At 38.1% G+C, this 25,166-nt stretch overlaps 1 long non-coding RNA gene and 1 pseudogene across 1 annotated transcript in view; one reads left to right on the plus strand and one right to left on the minus strand.

Annotated features, from left to right (window-relative positions):
• Window positions 1–73: 73 nt before the first annotated feature.
• The window catches only part of LOC139362785 (uncharacterized), a 112,008-nt gene continuing 86,915 nt past the window's right edge, over window positions 74–25,166 (plus strand). The window contains exon 1 of the long non-coding RNA XR_011622100.1: window positions 74–197. This is a non-coding gene — a long non-coding RNA (uncharacterized lncRNA). The remainder of the gene's footprint in view (window positions 198–25,166) is intronic.
• Window positions 13,307–14,049, minus strand: LOC105475899 (elongation factor 1-delta-like; annotated as a pseudogene).

The following is a 25,166-nucleotide window of genomic DNA, read 5'->3' on the forward strand; positions in this document are numbered from 1 at the left end:
ACCGTTCTGAGGTGGACGAATATCAAAATAGTCCCCGGATTAGAAAAGAAAAGCACTTGGTGGATGAGGCTGCGAACAACAAAAGCTGAGAGAGAGCAAAATCATCTTATATAAGAAAGAACATAACTCAGGAGGACTCAGCCCAAGATAGTGTTGGAGAAACTCCAAGAAGGTTCAAGTCTACAGGCAGAATAAAGGTATTTAAGAAATGTAGCAACTGCTTTGAGGGGTGAAATGCTAGGCAAAACTGATGGTTTAAAAAGGATTTTAAAGAAGCTTTGTTTTATATCTGTTCTTTCTCCTCTGTTTTATGAAATCTTCAGAAAAATATTTATTCCCCCTTAATGTTATTTTAGAATCTTTATTTACCAGTTATAGGAGTATATTTTTTTCTCTCATTTGCTTACTAAGGTATTATTTAAAACAATACTATTTGTTTATTTTAAGTGCGCAGTTTGGTGAATGTAGGTAAGTTATATAATTGTGCAACCATCACCACAAGTAAAAGAGTACTTCACTCTAAAAAGTTTTCTCCTACCCCTTTCCACCCCATAGCCTTTCCTAACCATGGCCCCAGGTCACCGCTGATTCACTTTGTCACTATAATTTGCCTTTTTGAGAATTTCATGTAAATGGGGCATATAGTACATTAACCTTAGCACAGGGTTTCTCTGTCTTTTAACTACTAACATTTTCTCTATGTTTTCCTCTCTTCTACATCATTGATTTTTCCCTTTGTATTTATTGTTTCCTTACTTTTGTTTGCATTGTGTTCTAGATTTATCTTCTTTTTATGGTTTCCTAATGTTTAACCTTAGCAACAGAAATGTTTAAGTAATAATGGCAGTAAGAAGCCTAATGAATTTACTTTCATCTATAATTCTGTGCATTTTCTTTGCATTGTTTTTTGTTGGTTTGTTAAGAAACTAGGGTCTGTGCAATTTTAAATGGAGTATGAGTAACAGTTTTCTCTAGTTCTTTAACTGGGAGCAGCTTTTTGTGATACTGCTAATCATGTGTGGTGTGAATAGGTTTTCATCAAACGCCAAAGAAAACAAGAAAACCTATGGTGGATGCTGTGTTTACCACTGGGTTTTTCTTTCCGGACCAAAGCTATCATTTCCCCAGCTGCCAGGACTGTTGGCATTGCACTCCTACGTGGAAATTACCTGTGGTCAGGTGCAGCTGCCTCACTTAAACCTACATACTTTTTTTTCTAGGACAACTCATAATCAATGATATGAGTCATGAGATAATTGTACATGTAGGGAGAGAAAAGGTTAATGATACTTCTTTACCTGAAATTGGGATGGCACTGAAGAATCATGCTAGCTCCAGAGCTCCCCATGGGCTCAGCTGAAGCACTGTAACTGCATTGTAATTCAACCTCTTTCCTTGCCCAGTCCTGCCTTCTTCAGAGCCTTATAGGTATTGAATAGAGTGTGCTCCCTAATAAATACCTCATACACAAATACCCATCTCAAATTTTATTTCCAGAAAATCTGACCTAAAAGAGTTGGTGCCGCCGGGCGCGGTGGCTCACGCTTGTAATCCCAGCACTTTGGGAGGCCGAGGCAGGTGGATCACCTGAGGTCGGGAGTTCAAGACCAGCCTGACCAACATGGAGAAACCCTGTCTCTACTAAAAATACAAAATTAGCCGGGGTGGTGGCACATGCCTGTAATCCCAGCTACTCAGGAGGCTGAGGCAGGAGAATCGCTTGAACCCGGGAGGCGGAGGTTGCGGTGAGCCGAGATCGCGCCATTGCACTCCAGCCTGGGCAAAAAGAGCGAAACTCCGTCTCAAAAAAAAAAAAGAGTTGGTGCTGTGTATGGCACCAGGAAATAAACTTTAAAATGCAAATTGGGAATTGAATCACCTACCAGCCAGATGATAACAAAGACCCCATCTCTGAAAATCAGTAGTGTTTCCATAGCTCTTGATATTCTGTAGTGATGCAGTTATGAAAACTCTCCCCTGTGGTAAGTGGGATGGGATACCTGTGGAAACGATGTATGGGCTAATGAAATTTCTCAAGCATTTGAGAGATATGGGGAAAGTACTAAGTACTACAAAATTAAATGGTTGTTGGAAGCTATGGATGTGGTAGAGAAACAAACGAAAGGCTGAATGTGAATGATTGCCAATTTAAGGTGAAATGTGAGTCAGAATGTTTCTTTGGTTCTCTGTAAAGAGACTTATATTTTGGCTAACAAAGGGTTCTTCCATAATATGAGATTTAATAGCCTGGCAGGGACGCCATGAGACAATGCTCACATGCTACTATGATTGCATTTGGAAGTATAGAAAAAGTGATGGGCTAAGCTAAATATAGAAGAAGGGTTCAAAAAGCTCAATGAGGTGTGCATGCTGGAATGGCTATATTAAGTAAGGTTTAAAAAAATCTACCAGCCTATGTTCCACGGGAGGGCCAAAAGGACACTCCATTTATCAAAGAAATATGTTAGCGAGAGGAAACCAGTATCATTGAGAAGCTCAGCAGTGGTTGTTCTCTGTAGGCCAGGTTCAAAATAGAAAATGCTGATTAGGAACAGGGCTCCCTGAAAGTAATAATGACCCTGATACAATAGAGGCCAGCTGGCAACATTTAACCATCAGAATTCAGGTGGGAGCAATTTCCATAATAGGTTGAAAGGTCTGAATGGCAGTCCATGATTCTGCCCTGTGGAGAACTATTGAAAAAAGAGAACAGTGTTCCTAGGCACAAGATAGTGGAAAAGCAAACATGAATACTTTGTAAACTATACAGTCATAATATATCAAAGATGGAAGATGAGGAGGCTGAAGGCAGTCTTTCCAATAAAATGTCACATTCTTATGCCTAGTTCTGAGACTTGAGCCAGCTCTAAAACTGGAATTCACAAGTCCCCATAGGAAAGATCCTGCAACACCAGTGCAAATATAAACAGCAATGATAGCCCCAGTGGTTTTCTAAATAAACTTAGGACTATTTACTTGGAAACTACGTATAGAGAAGAGGGAAATAGAAACTTTGGATGTAGGACACAAGGTCTGAGTGTATACAGCTAACCCAGGTCTCAATGTCATCATGGTGCCATTATTAATTAAGGTAGACATGTATGGGAACTTAGTAATAAAAGCTAAATCCTGACCAAAGTATGACTTACAACGTTTTCGCTAGGTCCACAGATCCAGTAAGTGTCTTTTTTTTTCTTTCTGATTCCTGAATTTCCCAGAAGTTCTGGAAAAATAGAGTGAAGGGTAATCTTTTGAAGGTAGAGATGTAAGACCAGCTTAGAGAAGATACCCTGCAAGGATGGGGCACCATTCCCTATGAGAACATGGTATATATTCTATATTAATGAACATTATTGTATACTATTTATTCAAATAGTAAAGTCTATGGGCCCTGGAACCAAAGGACAGAAGTAACATCACTCCCAGTGACCCAGTTTGAAATCTGTATTCCCCAGTCCCTCAACTTTAGGTTCTGTGGGCTTAGAGCAACTGGAGATGATTTTACATCCCCCAACCCCCTTCCCTCAAGGTACATTTGGCAGTGTCTGTAAACATTTTTGGTTGTCACCACTGAAGAGTGATACTGGAAACTAGTGACTAGAGGCCAGGGAAGCTGCTAAATGTCCTGCAATATACTAGAGGGCCCAGAACAAAGAATTACCAGGATTAAAATGCCAGTAGTGCCAAGGTTGAGAAAACCTGATCTGGAGAACATGCTTTCCAGAGGGAAATATGCTCTCAACAGGAGACACAGTAAGAGTTCAGTTGAACTTTAAACTATTGTTGCCATTCAATCACTTCAGAATCCTGAGCCCAAAGTAATGCATGTAAGTGAAAGAATCAGCATCCCAGATGGTGTAATTTGTCCTCATCATTAGGAGGCAGTAGGGCTGTCATATTACAGGACAGGGAGGTTCACCCCTAATACTCGGGTGACACAGTGCACCCTTTTTTTTTTTTTTTTTTGGTACTCTCATGACCAATTTTGATAATAAGTGAAAAAGTGCAGTAGTCATGGCTTGATGAGGGCATAGTGACTGGGAGCTCAGGTCTGGGGCATCTCACCAGGTATGCCACATAGAGAAACAGAGGTTCTGTCCATGGGCGTGAAGAATCAAAAGGAGGGATATGATGAGTTTTTAGATGAGCTGCATCAACAGAGATTATGATCTGTTCCACTAACCTTCAACTTTTAAGTTTCCTGAGGAAATGAGACAAAGCAGAATTTTGCAAAAGTAGTTGCAACTTACAGTAAGAAGTAAATGGATCCAAGTGGGTGGTAATAGATCTTTTGGTGCACTGTTCATTCAGGACCAAAGTACTTATTCTCCCAGCAGAGAGGCCTTTGGCTACTGAGATCTCAGAGCTTTATCCCCTCCCAGGAATCTGCCTCACTCATTAATGCAGGAGTGAGAGTTGCCTCCATGTCAGATTATTCTCAAAGCAAACCATGGGGCAGGTGACATCTCTTTTACAATTGCATTACAATTGCAGTTGGTCTCTAGTGCCCAATCCTGCTTTCCTCATATCCATAGAAGTGTTGTTCCCAAGTGCACACTTTAGTATATGTCTGCATAAAAATTTTCTCTTTTTTTTATTATTATACTTTAAGTTCTAGGGTACATGTACACAATGTGCAGGTTTGTTACATATGTGTACATGTGCCATGTTGGTGTGCTGCACCCATTAACTTGTCATTTACATTAGGTACATCTCCTAATGCTATGCCTCCCCTCTTCCACCTTCCCAAAATAGGACCTGGTGTGTGATGTTCCCCTTCCCGAGTCCAAATGATCTCATTGTTCAATTCTCACCTATGAGTGAGAACATGCGGTATTTGGGTTTCTGTTCTTGCAATAGTTTGCTGAGAGTGGTGGTTTCCAGCTGCATCCATGTCCCTACAAAGGACACAAACTCATCCTTTTTTATGGCTGCATGGTATTCCATGGTGTATATGTGCCACATTTTCTTAATCCAGTCGGTCACTGATGGACATTTGGGTTGATTCCAAGTCCTTGCTATGGTGAATAGTGTGGCAATAAACATACGTGTGCATGTGTCTTTATAGCAGCATGACTTATAATCCTTTGGGTATATACCCAGTAATGGGATGGCTGGGTCAAATGGTATTTCTAGTTCTAGATCCTTGAGGAATCGCCACACAGTTTTCCACAATGGTTGAACTAGTTTACAGTCCCACCAACAGTGTAAAAGTGTTCCTGTTTCTCCACATCCTCTCCAGCACCTGTTGTTTCCTGACTTTTTAATGATCGCCATTCTAACTGGTGTGAGATGGTATCTCATTGTGGTTTTGATTTGCATTTCTCTGATGGCCAGTGATGATGAGCATTTTTTCATGTGTCTGTTGGCTGTATGAGTGTCTTCTTTTGAGAAGTGTCTGTTCATATCCTTTGCCCACTTTTTGATGGGATTGTTTGTTTTTTTTCTTGTAAATTTGTTTGAGTTCTTTGTGGGTTCTGGATATTAGTCCTTTGGCAGATGAGTAGATTGCAAAAATTTTCTCCCATTCTGTAGGTTGCCTATTCACTCTGATGGTAGTTTCTTTTGCTGTACAGAAGCTCTTTAGTTTAATTAGATCCCATTTGTCAACTTTGGCTTTTGTTGCCGTTGCTTTTGGTGTTTTAGACATGAAGTCCTTTCCCATGCCTATGTCCTGAATGGTATTACCTAGGTTTTCTTCTAGGGTTTTTATGGTTTTAGGTCTAACATTTAAGTCTCTAATCCATCTTGAATTAATTTTTGTATAAGGAGTAAGGAAAGGATCCAGTTTCAGCTTTCTACTTATGGCTAGCCAATTTTCCCAGCACCATTTATTAAATAGGGAATCCTTTCCCCATTTCTTGTTTTTGTCAGGTTTGTCAAAGATCAGATGACTCTAGATGTGTGGTATTATTTCTGAGTGCTCTGTTCTGTCCCATTGGTCTATATCTCTGTTTTGGTACCAGTACCATGCTGTTTTGGTTACTGTAGCCTTGTAGTATAGTTTGAAGTCAGGTAGCGTGATGCCTCCAGCTTTGTTCTTTTGGCTTAGGATTGTCTTGGCAATGCGGGGTCTTTTTTGGTTCCATATGAACTTCAAAGCAGTTTTTTCCAATTCTGTGAAGAAAGTCATTGGTAGCTTAATGGGGATGGCATTGAATCTATAAATTACCTTGGGCAGTATGGTCATTTTCACAATATTGATTCTTCCTATCCATGAGCATTGTATGTTCTTCCATTTGTTTGTGTTCTCTTTTATTTCACTGAGCAGTGGATTGTAGTTCTCCTTGAAGAGGTCCTTTACGTCCCTTGTAAGGTGGATTCCAAGGTATTTTATTCTCTTTGAAGCTATTGTGAATGGGAGTTTATTCATGATTTGGCTCTCTGTTTGTCTGTTACTGGTGTATAAGAATGCTTGTGATTTTTGCACATTGATTTTGTATCCTGAGACTTTGCTGAAGTTGCTTATCAGCTTAAGGAGATTTTGGGCTGAGATAATGGGGTTTTCTAAATATACAATCATGTCATCTGCAAACAGGGACAATTTGACTTCTTCTTTTCCTAAATGAATATCCTTTATTTCTTTCTCTTGCCTGATTGCCCTAGCCATAACTTCCAACACTATGTTGTATAGGAGTGGTAAGAGAGGGCATCCCTGTCTTGTGCCAGTTTTCAAAGGGAATTTTTCCAGTTTTTGCCCATTCAGTATGATATTGGCTGTGGGTTTGTCATAAATAGCTGTTATTATTTTGAGATACGTTCCATCAATACCGAATTTATTGAGAGTTTTTAGCATGAAGGGCTGTTGAATTTTGTCAAAAGCCTTTTCTGCATCTATTGAGATAATCATGTGGTTATTGTCTTTGGTTCTGTTTATATGCTGGATTGCGTTTATTGATTTGCATATGTTGAACCAGCCTTGCATCCCAGGGATGAAGCCCACTTGATCATGGTGGATAAGCTTTTTGATGTGCTGCTGGATTCGGTTTGCCAGTATTTTATTGAGGATTTTTGTATCAATATTCATCAGGGATATTGGTCTAAAATTCTCTTTTTTTGTTGTATCTCTGTGAGGCTTTGGTATCAGGATTATGTTGGTCTCGTAAAATGAGTTAGGGAGGATTCCCTCTTTTTCTATTGATTGGAATAGTTTCAGAAGGAATGGTACCAACTCCTCCTTGTACCTCTGGTAGAATTCGGCAGTGAATCTGTCTGGTCCTAGATTGTTTTGGTTGGTAGGCTATTAATTATTGCCTCAATTTCAGAGCCTGCCTTTGGTCTATTCAGGGATTCAATTTCTTCCTGGTTTAGTCTTGGGAGAGTGTAAGTGTCCAGGAAATTATCCATTTCTTCTAGATTTTCTAGTTTATTTGCGTAGAGGTGTTTATAGTATTCTCGATGGCAGTTTGTATTTCTCTGGGGACGGTGGTGATATCCCCTTTATCATTTTTTATTGCATCTGTTTGATTCTTCTCTCTTTTCTTCTTTATTAGTCTTGCTAGCAGTCTATCAATTTTGCTGATCTTTTCAAAAACCAGCTCCTGGATTCATTGATTTTTTGGAGAGTTTTTTGTGTCTCTATCTCCTTCAGTTCTGCTCTGATCTTAGTTATTTCTTGCCTTCTGCTAGCTTTTGAATGTGTTTTTCTTGCTTCTCTAGTTCTTTTAATTGTGATGTTAGAGTGTCAATTTTAGATCTTTCCAGCTTTCTCTTGTGGGCATTTAGTGCTATAAATTTCCCTCTACACAATGCTTTAAATGTATCCCAGAGATTCTGGTATGTTGTATCTTTGTTCTCACTGGTTTCAAAGAACATCTTTATTTCTGCCTTCATTTTGTTATGTACCCAGTAGTCATTCAGGAGCAGGTTGTTCAGTTTCCATGTAGTTGAGCGGTTTTGATTGAGTTTCTTAGTCCTGAGTTCTAGTTTGATTGCACTGTGTTCTGAGAGACAGTTTGTTATAATTTCTGTTTTTTTACATTTGCTGAGGAGTGCTTTCCTTCCAACTATGTGGTCAATTTTGGAATAAGTGCGATGTGGTGCTGAGAAGAATGTATATTCTGTTGATTTGGGGTGGAGAGTTCTGTAGATGTCTATTAGGTCTGCTTGGTGCAGAGTTGAGTTCAATTCCTGGATATCCTTGTTAACTTTCTGTCTCATGGATCTGTCTAATGTTGACAGTGTGGTGTTAAAGTCTCCCATTATTATTGTATAGGAGTCTAAGTCTCTTTGTAAATCTCTAAGGACTTGTTTTATGAATCTGGGTGCTCCTGTATTGGGTGCATATATATTTAGGATAGTTAGCTCTTCCTGATGAATTGATCCTTTTACCAGTATGTAATGGCCTTTTTTGTCTCTTTTGATCTTTTATGGTTTACAGTCTGTTTTATCAGAGACTAGGATTACAACCCCTGCTTTTTTTTTGGTCTCCATTTGCTTGGTAGATCTTCCTCCATCCCTTTATTTTGAGCCTATGTGTGTCTCTGCATGTGAGATATGTCTCCAGAATACAGCAAACTGATGGATCTTGACTCTTTATCCAATTTGCCAGTCTGTGTCTTTTAATTGGACCATTTAGTCCATTTACATTTAAGGTTAATATTGTTATGTGTGAACTTGATCCTGTCATTATGATATTAGCTGGTTATTTTGCTCACTAATTGATGCAGTTTCTTCCTAGCATCGATGGACTTTACATTTTGACATGTTTTTGCAATGGCTGGTACCTGTTGTTCCTTTCCATGTTTAGTTCTTCCTTCAGGATCTCTTGTAGGGCAGGCCTGGTGGTGACAAAATCTCTAAGCATTTGCTTATCTGTAAAGGATTTTATTTCTCCTTCACTTATGAAGCTTAGTTTGGCTGGATATGAAATTCTAGGTTGAAAATGCTTTTCTTTAAGAATGCTGAATATTGGCCCCCACTCTCTTCTGGTTTGGAGAGTTTCTGCTGAGAGATCCGCTGTTAGTCTGATGGGCTTCCCTTTGTGTGTAACCCGACCTTTCTCTCTGGCTGCCCTTAACATTTTTTCCTTCATTTCAACTTTGGTGAATCTAACAATTATGTGTCTTGGAGTTGCTCTTTTTGAGGAGTATCCTTGTGGCATTCTCTGTATTTCCTTAATTTGAATATTGGCCTGCCTTACTAGGTTGGGGAAGTTCTCCTCGATGATATCTTGCAGAGTGTTTTCCAACTTGGTTCCATTTTCCCCGTCACTTTCAGGCACACCAGTCAGACATAGATTTGGTCTTTTCACATAATCCCGTATTTCTTGGAGGTTTTGTTCATTTCTTCTTACTCTTTTTTCTCTGCACTTCTCTTCTCGCTTCATTTCATTCATTTGATCATCAATCGCTGATACTGTTTCTTCCAGTTGATCGAGAGGGTTACTGAAGCTTGTGCATTTGTCACGTAGTTCTCGTTTTATGGTTTTCATCTCTATCAGTTCTTTTAAGGTCTTCTCTGCATTGATTATTCTAGTTATCCATTCATCCATTCTTTTTTCAAGGTTTTTAGTTTCTTTGCACTGGTTATGTAATTCCTCCTTTAGCTCTGAGAAGTTTGATTGACTGAAGCCTTTTTCTCTCAACTCGTCAAAGTCATTCTCCGTCCAGCTTTGTTCCGTTGCTGGCGGTGAGCTGCATTCCTTTGGAGGGGGAGATGCGCTCTGATTTTTTGAATTTCCAGCTTTTCTGCACTGCTTTTTCCCCATCTTTGTGGTTTTATCTGCCTTTGGTCTTTGATGATGGTGACGTACTGATGTGTTTTCCCTGTGGGTGTCCTTTCTGTTTGTTAGTTTTCCTTCTAACAGTCAGGACCCTCAGCTGTAGGTCTGTTGGAGTTTGCTTGAGGTCCACTCCAGACCCTGTTTGCCTGGGTATCAGCAGCAGGGGCTGCAGAAGATAGAATATTGCTGAACAGCCAGTGTTGCTGTCTGATTCTTGCTCTGGAAGCTTTGTCTCAGGGGTGTACCCCGCCGTGTGAGGTGTGAGGTGTCGGTCTGTACCTAGTGGGGGATGTCTCCCAGTTAGGCTACTCAGGGGTCAGGGACCCACTTGAGCAGGCAGTCTGTCCGTTCTCAGATCTCAACCTCTGTTCTGGGAGATGCACTGCTCTCTTCAAAGCTGTCAGACAGGAATTTACCTCTGCCGAGGTTTCTGCTGCTTTTTGTTTAACTATGCCCTGTCCCCAGAGGAGGATTCTGCAGAGGCAGGCCGGCCTCCTTGAGCTGTGGTGGGCTCCACCCAATTCGAGCTTCCAGGCGGCTTTGTTTACCTACTTAAGCCTCAGCAATGGCGGTTGCCTCTCCCCCAGCCTCGCTGCCACCTTGCAGTTAGATCTCAGACTGCTGTGCTAGCAATGAGGGAGGCTCTGTGGGCGTGGGACCCTCTGGGCCAGGTGTGGGATATAATCTCCTGGTGTGCCGTTTGCTAAGACCCTTGGTAAAGCGCAGTATTAGGGTGAGAGTTACCCGATTCTCCAGGTGTTGTGTGTGTCAATTTCCTTTGACTAGGAGGAGGAATTCCCTTCCCCCTTGCACTTCCCAGGTGAGGCGATGCCTCACCCTGCTTCAGCTCTCGCTGGTCGGGCTGCACCCGTGGACCAGGGCCAACTGTCTGACACGTCCCAGTGAGATGAACCCGGTACCTCAGTTGAAAATGCAGAAATCACCGTCTTCTGTGTCATTCACACTGGGAGCTGGAGGCTGGAGCTGTTCCTATTTGGCCATCTTGGGCATGCCCCCCCGTCCAAAAATTTTCATCACAGAGTCTGCTTGCAGGACCCCAGACTTAATCAGAATTGGTGAAACGATTCTAACAAGTTGTGATGATGAAAGCATTGTCCTGAAAATTCACATATAAGAGGTATATCTAAAAATTATTTGGTACATGAAATAGAAACATTTTGAAACCTTTTTTATTAACAATAAATTTTCTTTAAAAATTTTAGTAAGCTGGACAGAGAATAAATGAAATAAGAACAGAATGGAAATCAACTAAAAAAGCTATAGCAAAATCAGTAATATCAGTAATAACACTGAAAGCAAAATTCAACTGCTCTACACTTAATTGTTGATATCAGTAACTAATGTCAGAAGCTTTGAAAGAAAATAAAGGTAAAATAGGAAGAGATAAGTTTTGTGAGAGAAAATTAAAGATACATGGACAGAATGTGGACACCAAACCATGAATTCTGAGTTATCACAAGAAGATGATCATAATTTTACTTTTAAAATTTGTACAAAAAATTACTAGAAGATTATGGCTACAAATTATTAATGAGCTGATAGGATTATACCTTTTGTTTTTTCATACTCTTGCTTAACAAAATGATATGGAGTAACAGTGAAACAAAAATATTAGTTTATTTTTCAAATTCAAAGAGTACTTTGTGTATAAACTTCAATATAATAGTGTACAAATAATACTATTTGTATTCAAACAGTATTGTATATATATTAATAGCATGAGGAACAACAATCTTGCACCATATATTTTTTTTTAAATAAGCCAAAGTGCAAGTACAAAGGAAAAAGAGGAAGGTCTAATTAACACTGCCTAGTATTAAGGTATAATAAAAAGGAAATGGCTGGATTTTAGTGTAATTTTGACACCACTGGTACTCTATGTTGGCAAATATTGGAAGAAAATCAGTGAGTAGCACAGTTTTTCATGAGGGGCTAAACAGAGATCCCAGAACACAACAAAGCCACTGTATCATATGCAGTGATCAGTGATTCAGTGGATGAGTACACTCTCCTAATATGGGCACATGAGGAGTCAACACTGTGGGTTTGCTCACTCAGGGAACAGATTCCCCCAGGGGAATAGAGAAAAATCTATGGATAGGGTGTGAGTTGTCTTGGGCTATGAACCATCCCGGCAGGCTTAATAAGTTTAGACTTGCCTTTGCCTTGGCTGTCATGCTAGGCAATCACAGTCCTTAGGAAGAGAAAGCATGGATTTATATGAACTGATATTTTAAACTTACAACAAAATAAGCAAACAAAACAACTAAAAACCAAAGAGTAGAGGAAATCACAAAGCATTTTCTACATGCAAATTGAAAAGTAATATTAGTCCAAAGAATAAAATGAAAAAGAAACAACAAACTAGGGACACTGTTTGTTAAATTTCACAGAGCATGGTTTGAGGGTCTGCTCTGTGTCAATCAATCCCGTGTTAAACTCAACTCAGTTTAAACTAAGACTGTGGCTTTGGGCAGGTACATCAGCTGCTGCACATCTCTGTGCCTTTGTGTGTAGAATAGAGATAATAATGGTATCGATATCATGGTCTTAGTTTAAACTAAGTGAGAATTATGGTGAGAATTAAATATAATGAAAACTGTAAAGGTCTTGGCACAATTCCTGGCCCGTATGTATTATTATTACTATTATTAAAATAAATGAATGCAGATAAACACAAATAAAGATATATATATAGAGAGAGACACACACACACACATTAGGGTATGAAAAATAATTTTAAACATAGAAATTCACATGGTTAATATGTATCAAAGTGTTGAATATCAGTAGTAAAAGATACGCAGTTTAATACTCCTAATTTTTCCTACCAATTTAGTGAAGTTTAAAAACTGATGGCATAGTTTAAATTGCTGCCTCACTGTTAGCAAGGATGAAGTAAAAGAGACATTTCTATATGGTCCTGCTAGAATTATAAATTGGTGCAACCTCTTCACAATTCTGTTTGACTATAATAATAGCCATAAAATAATTTGATCAAGTATTTCCTCTATTAGAATATATTTTAAAGAATTAAAAATTAGACAAAGATTGATGTATAAAGGTATTTATTACAGTATCATAGGATATTTGAAAAATATCAGAAACAAATTATCAGTATTACAGTTACTGTTTTTTTGATCATTTGTTTTGTTTTGTTTTGCCAGTCTCCGTGTTTTGTTTTTTGTTTGTTTGTTTGTTTGTTTTTTGAGACGGAGTCTTGCTCTATCGCCCAGGCTGGAGTGCAGTGGTGCGATCTCCACTCACTGCAAGCTCTGCCTCTGGGGTTCACACCATTCTCCTGCCTCAGTCTCCCGAGTAGCTGGGACTACAGGCGCCTGCCACCACGCCTGGCTAATTTTTTGTATTTTTAGTAGATACGGGGTTTCACTGTGTTAGCCAGGATGGTCTCAATCTCCTGACCTCGTGATCTGCCCGCCTGGGCCTCCCAAAGTGCTGGCGTGAGCATCCGTGCCCAGCCACTGGTCTGTTTTTAATCCTGGCAGGGCCTCACACACACGTGCATGCACGCACACACGCGCGCGCACACACCCACAGGCTTCAGATCTTCTTGAGAGCTGTTGTGTCGACACCCTGCACATGTTACTCAAACTTTGTGATCTCCTCTTCCAGCAAGTCTGTCCCCATCTTGTCATCCCCTGCCACACACTGAATCTGCAGCTTCTGGATACTGTAGCCCACGGGCACCAGCTTGGAGCCCCCAGACCAGTCCGTCCAACTAGATGGAGTACACACAGGCCTGCAGCTGGGCCATGTCCATCTCATCATCTCAAGGCTTGACATCCAGCAGGATGGAGGACTGGGCCACCAGCGTGGGCTTCTTCACCTTCTTCCCCGTGTACTGCCGCAGCCGCTCCTCCCGCAGCCACGCTGCCCCCTTGTCCTCCTCCTCATTGCCACTGCCAAACAGGTCAGTGTCATCGTCCTTGTCATCCTCTGCTGGTGTGGCAGACTTCTTGGCCGGGGGTTCCACTTGGTGCATGGGAGACACGTGCTGGGTCTGCTGGGCTGTGGCCAGGTGGCCAGGCCTCCAGCTTGGAGACTGCCTGCTGTAGCTCCTGCACTACGCCTCGCAGGTTCTGGTTCTCCACTTCCAGGCTGGCGCTCGGGACGTCGAGCTTGCTGTCGTCTCCTCTGGGGCCATTGGAGGCCCTGGGTACCGAGCTGTGGCAGGAGGCGCCGGCCACAGTCCCGTTTATCTGCTCCTAGAATGTCCTTTCTGCGTCATCATATTTGAATTTGTGGAACCAGATCTTCTCTTGTACTAGGAAGTTTGTAGACATTTCTCTGACGCCAGCCAACGACGCTGGGACCAGAGAGGAGGAATCGGCAGGCACGTGATGCCTGAGGAGAGGGCCAGTATTACAGATATTGTTAATCAAATTGGAAGCCCTCTGTATAATGGACTATGACAAGTTTTTATTTACATTAAGAAATTGTGCATGATGGAATTAGCTGCTCTGGGAACTGCCTCAGATCCCAAGCCTGCTCTTACATGCTATGAAAACAGAGAAAAGCTAGTTAGAGGTGGGAAAGGACACTTTCAGCCCATCTCTGTCATCACAGTGTCCACGGGCTTCCAGAGGCTTGCTCTGAGAAATGTCCTATCTTAGATTAAGAGAATAGCCGAGGGAAAAGGTGTTTTCTGAATAAGTACTGAATTATCAGGCAGACTATTATTTTAGAAGCCTAATCCTGAAGAGTGCTTAATTAGACCAGCTTCCCGCAATGTTCAGGAGGAAATTAGATATGAGAATAGTTCATTAGAAATTGGACATTGTGGCTTAACCTGTTGAGCTCTTTACATTGTGTTTCATAGTTCGTGGTTCATCACTTTGCTAGCCATCAGACTTAATAGAGGAATTTTTAAAACATTAGATTTCTATGGAGATTCTGATTTAGTAAGGTACAGAGCCCAAGAATCTGGGTTTTAAGCCAGTTTTCTGGTTCCATTATTTAATAAGCATAGAATCTATACCTTGAAAAAGCAGCATGGCTATCACTATTGGAAATCAGAATTTCAGGTCACACCCTAGCCCTTCTAAAACAGAATGTGCATTTTAGTGAGATCCCCACGTATTTTGTACAAACATTAAAATTGAGAAGCTCAATTGCATTAAGTTTGATAAACAACCAGGTTTGTTAACTGATGTGGAAGTTCAGGGAAAGCCTGAGAGTAAGACATCATTGTTTAATATGAGTTGGTTGCATTTACCTCAAAAGTATTTGGTCTGTTAACTTTTTATCGGAATGACTAACATATAATTAAATTTCAAGGACTGTTTACAAAAAAAAGAAAAGAAAAATCTTAGCCACGGAATGAACCTATTTCATAATAACAGAGCAATAACTATTGTACATAACTATTTTCTATAGTATATTTATGACCATGATTAGTACGGAAAGCATCAAGATATCCACAGAGCTATGAGAATGAACTAGAATAGAGAAGCTAAGTTACAACACTAACACAAACTACTAGGACATAACTCGAAGCAATGTCTTAGTTTTGCTATATTTGGCAGTAGTAGTAGCAACAAAATAAAGGTAGCTGGAGGCTCCTTGTACCACACAAATTTAAAAGACCAAGAAGCCCAGAGTAACAGACTTTGAGTCTTCAGTTATGGTCTATGCACGTTTATACACTGTTCAAAGGAGCATTTGTCATGCATCCCAAAATTGTACCAAAACAAACCCCATTTTCTACAACAAACAAACAATAAGCAAAAGAAATAGTATGATGGAATCAGTTTTTAAAATCATTTCAATAGGAACAAAATATTGTTATTGCATGATCAAAGCTTGCCACCTTTCAGGAGAATAATTAGTACAGTCAGTCCAGATCTGATAATAATGTTATAAAATCGGACAAATCACAGTTGGAATCCTACTAGAAGAATGAAGAGAGAGGCTAAGAATCAAATGCTTAAAGGTTTTGTTTGCACCATAAAAGGGTTTAGAGGTGCAGCTCAGCTGAATTTGGAGTCAATAATTCTTTATTTTATTTATATAAAGTGTTCTTGTATTCAAGTTTTTTAATCACTGCTGTCATATGATTGATTTACACAGAGGAATATAATGTTGATTTGATTCTTTACCTCACACCAAAGAATATACCTTTCTCTAAAGACAAAGGCAATAAGTGAATTGTGTGTGCCATTCCTTTATTATTTTATGAGACCAAATTTATTTTAAGCTTCTGAAGAAGCTGCCTTCCTCTGCTTGGCTGGGTTCGTAGCCATCATTGCAAGTGTTGTGAGAGACTTAAGGAATCATGTTGCTAGCACATTGGCAGAAGATGAGGAACAGACAAACATGGAAAATATTTTTCAAGAATTTACTTCACCCTAGAAGAAGAGACAAATAGAGACATAGCATGTCTGATTAAGGGATGGTGTAAGTACCACTGTGTACACCACCTATTTTTATACATTTATTAATCACGAGCAAGAAAGAAACTTCCAAAACATAAACAGTACAGCAAAGATGTTAGATATGAAATAGTGGCATTAATGTCAAACAGATAAATGAGAAATAGACAATTACAGTAACAATAATTTCATGTTACTTAAAGTGTAACTTTTGAGAGGTTATGCTGTTTATAGAGGAAAGTTACGGCAGCACAGAAAATTGCGGATTTAATGCAGTATAATAATTTATGGTCAGAAACTACTGTGGATTTTTTTTGTTCTAAATTTCTGTAGGGTTTATATAGCTTTAGGTGGATTCCCATCTGCAGTAAAATCAAATATATTTTATTAGTTATACCAATTACCACAGTCTACAGAGGAGCTTGGATGTACATACTAAAATAAAATACCCCCTAAAAATATTTGGATAATCTGAAATGCTTTCAAATTATAACTCTACCCGAGATTTTTGAGGTTCCTGCTTTGCTATTTTTTTTTTCCAAAAGCCACTGAGTAAAGCTCTGAATTCACAGCAATTGGTCTCCATTTCATGGCTTATTGCTTGAGGATTAGACATCTGGTCCAATCAGAGCCAATTAAATTCCTCTAGTTTCTAGTTTACATTTATTTGGTATTAGAAGTTGCATCTGACTGTAATGGCTCTTAAATGTGTAGAGTACCTGGTTTTTGGAGTTCTTTGGTTGCAAAAGAAGAGACCAAAGAAGGTTTCCAGTGAAAACATAGCTGGAATATGCCATGCACATGGTTCAATTAGAGTTCCCAAATTCCTGGTTGAGGAACACTCTCCCTTAAGGTAACTGCTAGTGCCACAGCCTTGGCCGCAGTGTCACTAAACCCTTTTGAGGTTCCACAGTACTCAATGCCATCATTTAAAAGAAGGTAACAACAACAAAAACTAACAAACTATCTCTGTATTGTCAGATTAGTCCCTAAGATTCAAAGTCTCTGTTATGATTTAATTACATAAATCATTTTTTGAAAAGGAGCACAAATATTTAATGTTTTAAATAACTGCTCACAGTCTAAACCATATTTTATCATTGCAGAATTTACAACAGTCTATTTTAATCATTACGTTTATTGCATAATTGTTTATTTCATAATCTAGCATATTATCATCACAAATATCTAAATTATGCAATAAATATAATGGTTAAAATAGACTGTCTTAAATACTTCAGTGATAAAACATGATTTAGACTGTGAGAGTCAACCCAGAAGTTATTTAAACTCAGCTGTTCCAACTTTTCAAAGACGTATCATACTCAGAATATAATCTAAAATTCTTTATGCATTCTGCAAGGTCCTATGATCAGACACCTGGATGTCTTTCCAATGGTATTTTCTGCTGTATTTCCCCTTGCTCAGATGCGTCGGCAATACCAAGTCACCTGCTATTTTTTAATCGTATTAAGCAGAGTCTATACTTGGGTCCTTGCTATTGACTGTTCCTGGGACTTTGGTCCCTTGAATATTCAAATGCTTTCATTCAAGTGTCTACTTAAATGAAATTTCATCATTAAATCCTTTCCTAACAATTCTATTTATATTGGCATCCCATCTCCATCATTCTCTACACCTTTACTTACCTTAATTAATTTTTTCTTTGACTTCTAACAACTTGACATCTTACATATTCAGCTTTTGATTCTTACCCCAGCACCACACACATACACTCACACACACACGCACACACACACTCCATACTGAAAGGAATGTAATTGTGTTAGTCCGTTCTCACGCTGCTATAAAAAACTGCCCAAGACTAGGTAATTTATAAAGGAAAGAGCTTTAATTGACTCACAATTCTGCAGTGCTGGGGGGGCCTCAGGAAACTTATAATCATGGCAAAAGGGAAAGGAGAAGCAGGCACCTTCTTCACAGGGCAGCAGGATGGAGTGAGTGCAAGCAGGGGAAATGGCAGATGTTTATAACACCATCAAATCTCATGAGAACTCACTCACTATCACAACAGCATGAGAATAACTGCCCCCATGATTCAATTACCTCCCACCAGGTCCCTCCCACGACACGTGGGGATTATGGGAACTGCAATTCAAGATGAGATTTGAGTGGGGACACAGCCAAACCATGTCAGTAACGTAAACTCCAATTTAAGGATTCTTTTTCATTGTAATATTCCATACACTTTTAAGGATTACTAAATTATGGTATGCACTCAATAAATATGGGTTGAATGAACTAGCAATATGGCAATAGATTACTACAGATGATTTTTTTCAGAAGGTAATACTCAGAAACTTTCAGCATCCGTGTTTCTTGATATTCCAGATCCTTAATTTTTTTTTTTTTTTTTTTTTTTTTTTTTTTGAGACGGAGTCTCGCTCTGTCGCCCAGGCTGGAGTGCAGTGGCCGGATCTCAGCTCACTGAAAGCTCTGCCTTCCAGGTTCACGCCATTCTCCTGCCTCAGCCTCCCGAGTAGCTGGGACTACAGGTGCCCGCCACCGCGCCCGGCTAGTTTTTTGTAGTTTTTAGTAGAGATGGGGTTTCACTGTGTTAGCCAGGATGGTCTCAATCTCCTGACCTCGTGATCCACCGTCTCGGCGTCCCAAAGTGCTGGGATTACAGGTTTGATCCACTGCGCCCGGCCCCTGATCCTTAATTTTACAGTTGAAGAACCTGATGGTAAAAATAATGAATACTGTGCAGCTGGGAGACTGAATGCCTTGATTCTATTTTATGTTTTCGGGTGGGTTTTCTTTTAGATGATAAATCATTTTTAATACACTTGTAATGCATATATTTAGAAAAACTACTTATAAATATACAAGTAATTGACCCTCATCTCTAGGCCTTGTGGTATTTGACTTGTAAATTGGGGTGTAGGGTCATTAAAGATTAAGATAATTTTTTATTGTGTTTAGTATCTTTTTATTATCAGAATATAGCCCCAGTAAAAATACAGAGCAAGATAGTTACACAGAAAAAAAATTGTTGTATGTTGAGAAAATTTGTGTTGCCAATTTTATCACTTGTCAATGAATGAAAGACTTGACAAGTTGAGGAATATAAAGAGATTTTGGATAGATGACTTTCAGATATCTTAAAGTCTATTTGTGGATATAATATATGTATAGGCAAAGAAATTACAGTGCAATTTAAGAATATGACAAACTAATGGTAGAAGAAGCAAGTTAAACTTTGATCGAAGAAGATAGCTTAGAGCCAGGGAAGTCTTCATAGAGGAGGTAAAATAGCACCTATATTGGTGATAAAATACAAACATTTTCCTAGATTACCCAAATGAAAGATAATTTAATAAATTAATAGCATATTAATTATTTAAACCTGAAATAGAAAAACAGAATAAATAATATGATTAAGGCTTTCTAACCCAACTAGGGTCATATGTAAAACTCTAGGTGGCCACTTGACTACTACAAAAGACGTTATAATTCCCATTTACTCTAGACGTAAAGAGTTACTGCTGGCACAGCTTCTTCTCTTTTGAAAAGGAACACGTACTTTAATGTTTTAAATGCCTGCTGAGCTGACTATAGCTCAGAAGTATAGACAATGTTTATCTTCCTAATGAACCCAGAAAAGTGATGACATGTCAAAATAAAGTGAACAAACAGCCCTTTTTAATGATTACAATAGTGAATGGGTCTGGGCAATTTGCATTCCAGATCAAACTGAAATGGAAACTAATCAAAAGCTCCATGGACCAGTGACACAATATGATTTCAAATTTGATCCTTGTTATTCAAAGAATCTGAAAGTCTGTTCGTGTCAAGCTGTATTGCTCTATTTTATTAAAAGCCTTAATGATCATATGAATAGGGCAGTTGTTTGAGGGACTTGCTTTATTATATATCTACCCGAATCGATTTGCTGCATCATTTCTATGCACATTTTTGTTGTCATCATTTAGAAATGCTGTATATCTTTTGCCTCTCTTTCCTCCTCTCTGCTCCAGACTTTCCTTTGCTCTAACTGTACGCACATTGGAACCCAAGCACACACGTACACGGCACAACAATAGATGCACAAATGGCAATTACTTCATTATCCTTGTAATTGAAATTAGCCTAAGGTCAGGCTCAGGCTAACTAGTGAGAATCTCTGTAGATACCGAACATAAAGCTTTTCATTGAAATATGAAGAGTTAGAAATGAAATCATCAAGTGAAATGAAGAGTTAGAAATGAAATCATCAAGTGAAGTGGTCTCTGCACACTTCCCTTCATGTTACAAAAAGGGACTCAAAATGAGTAATTTTTACATGAAAGGAACTTTTTTATTGTCCTTCTTTTACTGTATCTAATATAATTCTTAATAAATCTGCCTAGTATCCCAAAGAACAGACAGTTCAAGAAAACAAACAAGTAGGGTCAGGAGAGAGTAAATCTCTAACAAAGAAATGAGAGATTAAATAAACTTAAATAAAAAGGGAAATGTATAGTAGAGTTTTGCCACTTGAAATAGTAAAGACCAGTGATATGAAAAATTTGACGTAACTGAATATCTGATTCCCTCACCTATGTGAGAGAAGTAAATCATTATTGTAATCATATAACTTTCTTTTCCACTGATAAAACTTCCAGCTCTTTCTGAAACTTATTCTTTGTTTACTTCTCAGTTATAACCTTGTGACATGGTTGGAAGTTTTATAACAGATTTTACAATAAAAACTTACGGAAAGATATGAAGTATTTCCTTGAAAGATAATTTCAAAAAATAATAGAACTTGTGCCATTAAATTGATATTTAAAAATTCTAATTATCTTATTACAATTAAATTTTATGTTCTAAAATAAAAAACTGTAGATGATTATCATACTTAATTTAATTTAAAATTAAAAATTGATACTTTATGATAAAAATTTATTTCAGGATTTATACCCATGGAAAATCTATTGCCTGTATCCTTGAGACAGCAGTTTCCTGCTTTCTCAAAGAAAGAGACCTTAACATTAATGGATTTCATATGTTGGGTCCTTTCCTGTATGTACACAAGCAGTTAGATGTCCATTCTCCAAAACTATGAAATTATTTCAGTGAATCTTAGACCATCCCAGAACTAATATTACTCTTTTTCTGACTTTTTTTTAGACGACTTTGTTGAGAGGCATAGGAAGAAGAAAGTCTATTTCTATAAACTCAGTTGAAATTTGAAGCTTTAAATAAGCAAAATCAATTTCCATCAAATAGAAATCCTTTTGATAACTCTGAAGGGATTTTTTTTTGTTTGTGTGCAAGGAACAGGATAATTCTAGGGAAAATTTCAGATTGCCGGGGAGGGGGTGGGGGGGTTGCGGCGGGGGCAGATACTACGAAGACCTTATATGGACTTCACTGGATACATTTAGATGCTATAAAATTATAGCATTTAATGTGTTAGAAATGTCTTCTGGTATTATTCTAACTGTGTTCCCCACACCCAGAAACATTTCTCAAAGATGTTCCCACTGGAGGTAGCAGTGGGATGGGAGTGGAAGTGAGAAAGGAACTCTTGAACCATGAATCTTGCTTCAGTGAGAAGAGGTCCATTTTATGAACTTCCAGTTTTGAGCTTTCCTGTTGAGTTTCACTCAAAGCAAAATATATGTCCATTTTGGTCCTCTGGAAAGCAGATATTGATATGAAATTTGGAGTGTAAGGTATTGGTTGTGGGAAATATCTGTGAAGGACAGAGGTGAGAATGAGCAAGCATACATGGATTAGAATAATCTTAGTCCTTAGAGAAGTAGATGTGAAAGTGGGATTAAGGATATCCAGATTTAATATAAGAAACTTGTATGAAAGGAAACAGAAGGCCAGAGAAGTCTTGTATGGTTATAAAACCATGGTACAAGTCAGATTCTAAAGAAAAGAGAAGGAGAGATGGATGGGAGCCTCTCAGACAACTGTCTAATCTTACAGAGGATCAGCAAGACCTTTCAAAGAATTCTCAAGTCAAGGTTGGCCTTCCAAAGATTCCCATATCTACCAGGAATGGGGCTGCCTTAGCATCCTTGCTACACTCAGTCCTTTGCAGGGAGCATCACATGGATAGTGGAGTCTAATTACAAACTTGGCAATGGATGTCTCATTACAAACTTGGCAATTGATGAGAGCTAAATGATACCTCATGGACATAAAGAGGGGAATAACAGACACTGGGGCCTATTTGAGAATGGAGGGTGGGTGGAGGGAGAGGATCAGAAAAAATTACTGTTAAGTACTAAGATTAATATCTGGGTGAGGAAATAATCTGTACAAAAAAACCCTGTAACACGAATTTACCTGTATAACAAACCTGCACGTGTACCCCTGAACCTAAAATAAAAGCTTAAAAGAAAAAAAGAAAGAAAGAAAGAAAGAAAGATCTTTCTGGAAGAAAGACATGGGTGGTACACCTTGGTAGCTGCCACAGGATTTCATAGAAAAAACAAGTTTGAAAATGACTTATCTAGTAAATCTCTCATTTTACAACTTTATAAAATTTAACAACTAAATGAAACGACTTTCAAAATCACAGTTACTTGTTCTACAGACAAGACTGAAACCCAAATATCTTTATCCTCTACTGAGAATTATTTCTACCGTACTTCTGGGCTTTTCCAATATTTTCTTATGCAATATAACCAATTCTGTGAATCTTTGTTGTTCTCACTATCAAAGCCTTCAAATAATTACAGGATGAAGAGATATCACAATTTGGACTTGCATTCTAATTAAATTTTTATTTTCCTTTACACATTTTGAAATTATTAACAAAATTCTCAATCAGAGATTACCTTATAGTCAAGTGTTAAGGATAACATCTTTCAATTAATTTTTAAAAATAAATTGCCATTGATTTGTAAATGAAGAAATAAAGCCATGGTCAGAGGTAAATTGCCTTTACCTGTCTGAACAGCAAGAGACTATGCAGGATGGTGTAACTCATCCAACCAAGAGAGCATCAAAATAAAATAAACATGATTTATTTGCATGTGGTTATTTTCATGCATTTAAAGATGGTTCTGTTGACAAGATTTCTTGCTTTCTGTTAACAAGGAAGTCATAAAAGTCAACCTGCTGTGTTCAGTGGCTCACGCCTATAATGAGCACTTTGGGAGGCCAAAGATGGAGGATTGCTTGAGCCCAGGAGTTAGAGGCCAGCCTGGACAACATAGAGAGACCCAGTCTCTACAAAATACACAAATAATTATCCAGGAGTGCTGGTGTGTGTCTGTAGTCCTAGCTACTTGGAGGTTGAGGTAGGAGGATCACCTGGGCCTGGGGATGTCGAGGTTGCAGTGAGCCGTGACCTCACCACTGAACTCTAGACTTAATGACATAGTGAGACCTGTCTATTTAAAAAAGTAATAATAACTAATTTATCATTCATTAAATGGTATGTGCTCTTAAAGCCCTGCCTCTGTAATTTTTAAATTATGACCTTATAGAAATACTTTATGGTATTTGCTTTTTGACACTCAAGACAAATAAATACAATGAATGTTAAACTTTTCATAAAACAAATTTAATAAATAAAATTAAATGAAAAAGGTAGATTTTTAGTGCTGTTATTTCTGTGGTATTGGATCTCTCTAAGAAGTTATAGATTAAGGTTTTCCATATTTTCATCTGTTCCCTAACTTTTTGAATTGTTGAATAGTATACATGTTATTCATTTCTTAACTTTGCTCTTATGTGTATTCTAGAATAATGTTTATAATTTATTGCCAATATAGAAATTATATGATGGAATGGCTTTTTCCTCATTGTTTCAGAAGAAAATAGAATGAAACAAGACAACAGCATAAAATGACACTGACATTAACTGTATCAGAACTGATTTTTAAAATCACAATTATATTTTATATTTTAAATTATATTTGATGCACAGCTATGAAACTTGTGGTATTTTGTGTTTTATTTTATTTTTAATTGGCATATAATAATTGTATATATTTATGGGGTACAATGTGATACATTGTATAATGATCAAGTCAGGATATTTAACAAATTGGTCACCTCAAATATTTATCATTTCTTTGTGATAAGAACATTCAGAATTCTCTCTTCTAGCTATTTTAAATTATATAATAAATATTGTTAACTATTTTCACCCTGCTGTATAATAGAACACCAGAATGTATACTGTATCAATTGTAACATTGTACCCATTGACCAACCTCTTCTTATTCACTGCCACCCATCCACCCTAGATTCTGGTAATGGCTATTCTTTACTTCTATGAGACCAACTTTTTCTAGATTCCAAGTATGTGTGTGATCATGAACTATTTGTCTTTGTGTGTCTGGCTTATTTCACTTCACATAATGTTCTCCAGGTTCATCCATGTTGTCCCAAGTGATGGGATTTCATTTTTTATTGCTGAATAGCAATAAAATGTGGTATATATACCACAATGGCATATATATAATTCCATTGTGTATGTATACCATGTTTTCTTTATTCATTCACCTGTTGATAGACATTTAGGTTGATTTCATTTCTTGGCTATGCTGCAATGAACATGGAAGTGTCGATACCGCTTGACATACTGATTTCATTTTCTTTAAATAAATACCTTGTAGTGGAATTGCTGGATCATATGGTAGTTCTATTTTTAATTTTTTTGAGGAAACTCCATACTATTTTCCATAATGGTAAAAAAGCCAATTTTATAAGAGATTATGTATAATGTTTTTTCTTTTGTGAGAGTTTTGGCTTTACATTCCAAATCATCAAATAGTAACTTTTAATAAAATACTGTGAGCTGTGTTACACATTATAGCTTTAGAAAAGAATTTAAGACTCTCTTTTGGTGCACTAAAGGCTTAGTCACCATGATCTCAGATCTAATGTGAATTTAGATATCATTCAACACAGTTTATTCCCTGTGCATTCCTTTTGAAAATATCCAATAAATTAGCAACCACTTGGGTCAGAAACAACTCTTACTGTTAACGAACACCTTCATTATGTTGGCTATGCCTATCTGATCTTCTGGTTTTATTTATTCTTTGTGA

The sequence above is a fragment of the Macaca nemestrina genome, chromosome 4 (assembly GCF_043159975.1).
Source record: "Macaca nemestrina isolate mMacNem1 chromosome 4, mMacNem.hap1, whole genome shotgun sequence".
Lineage (NCBI taxonomy): Eukaryota > Metazoa > Chordata > Mammalia > Primates > Cercopithecidae > Macaca > Macaca nemestrina.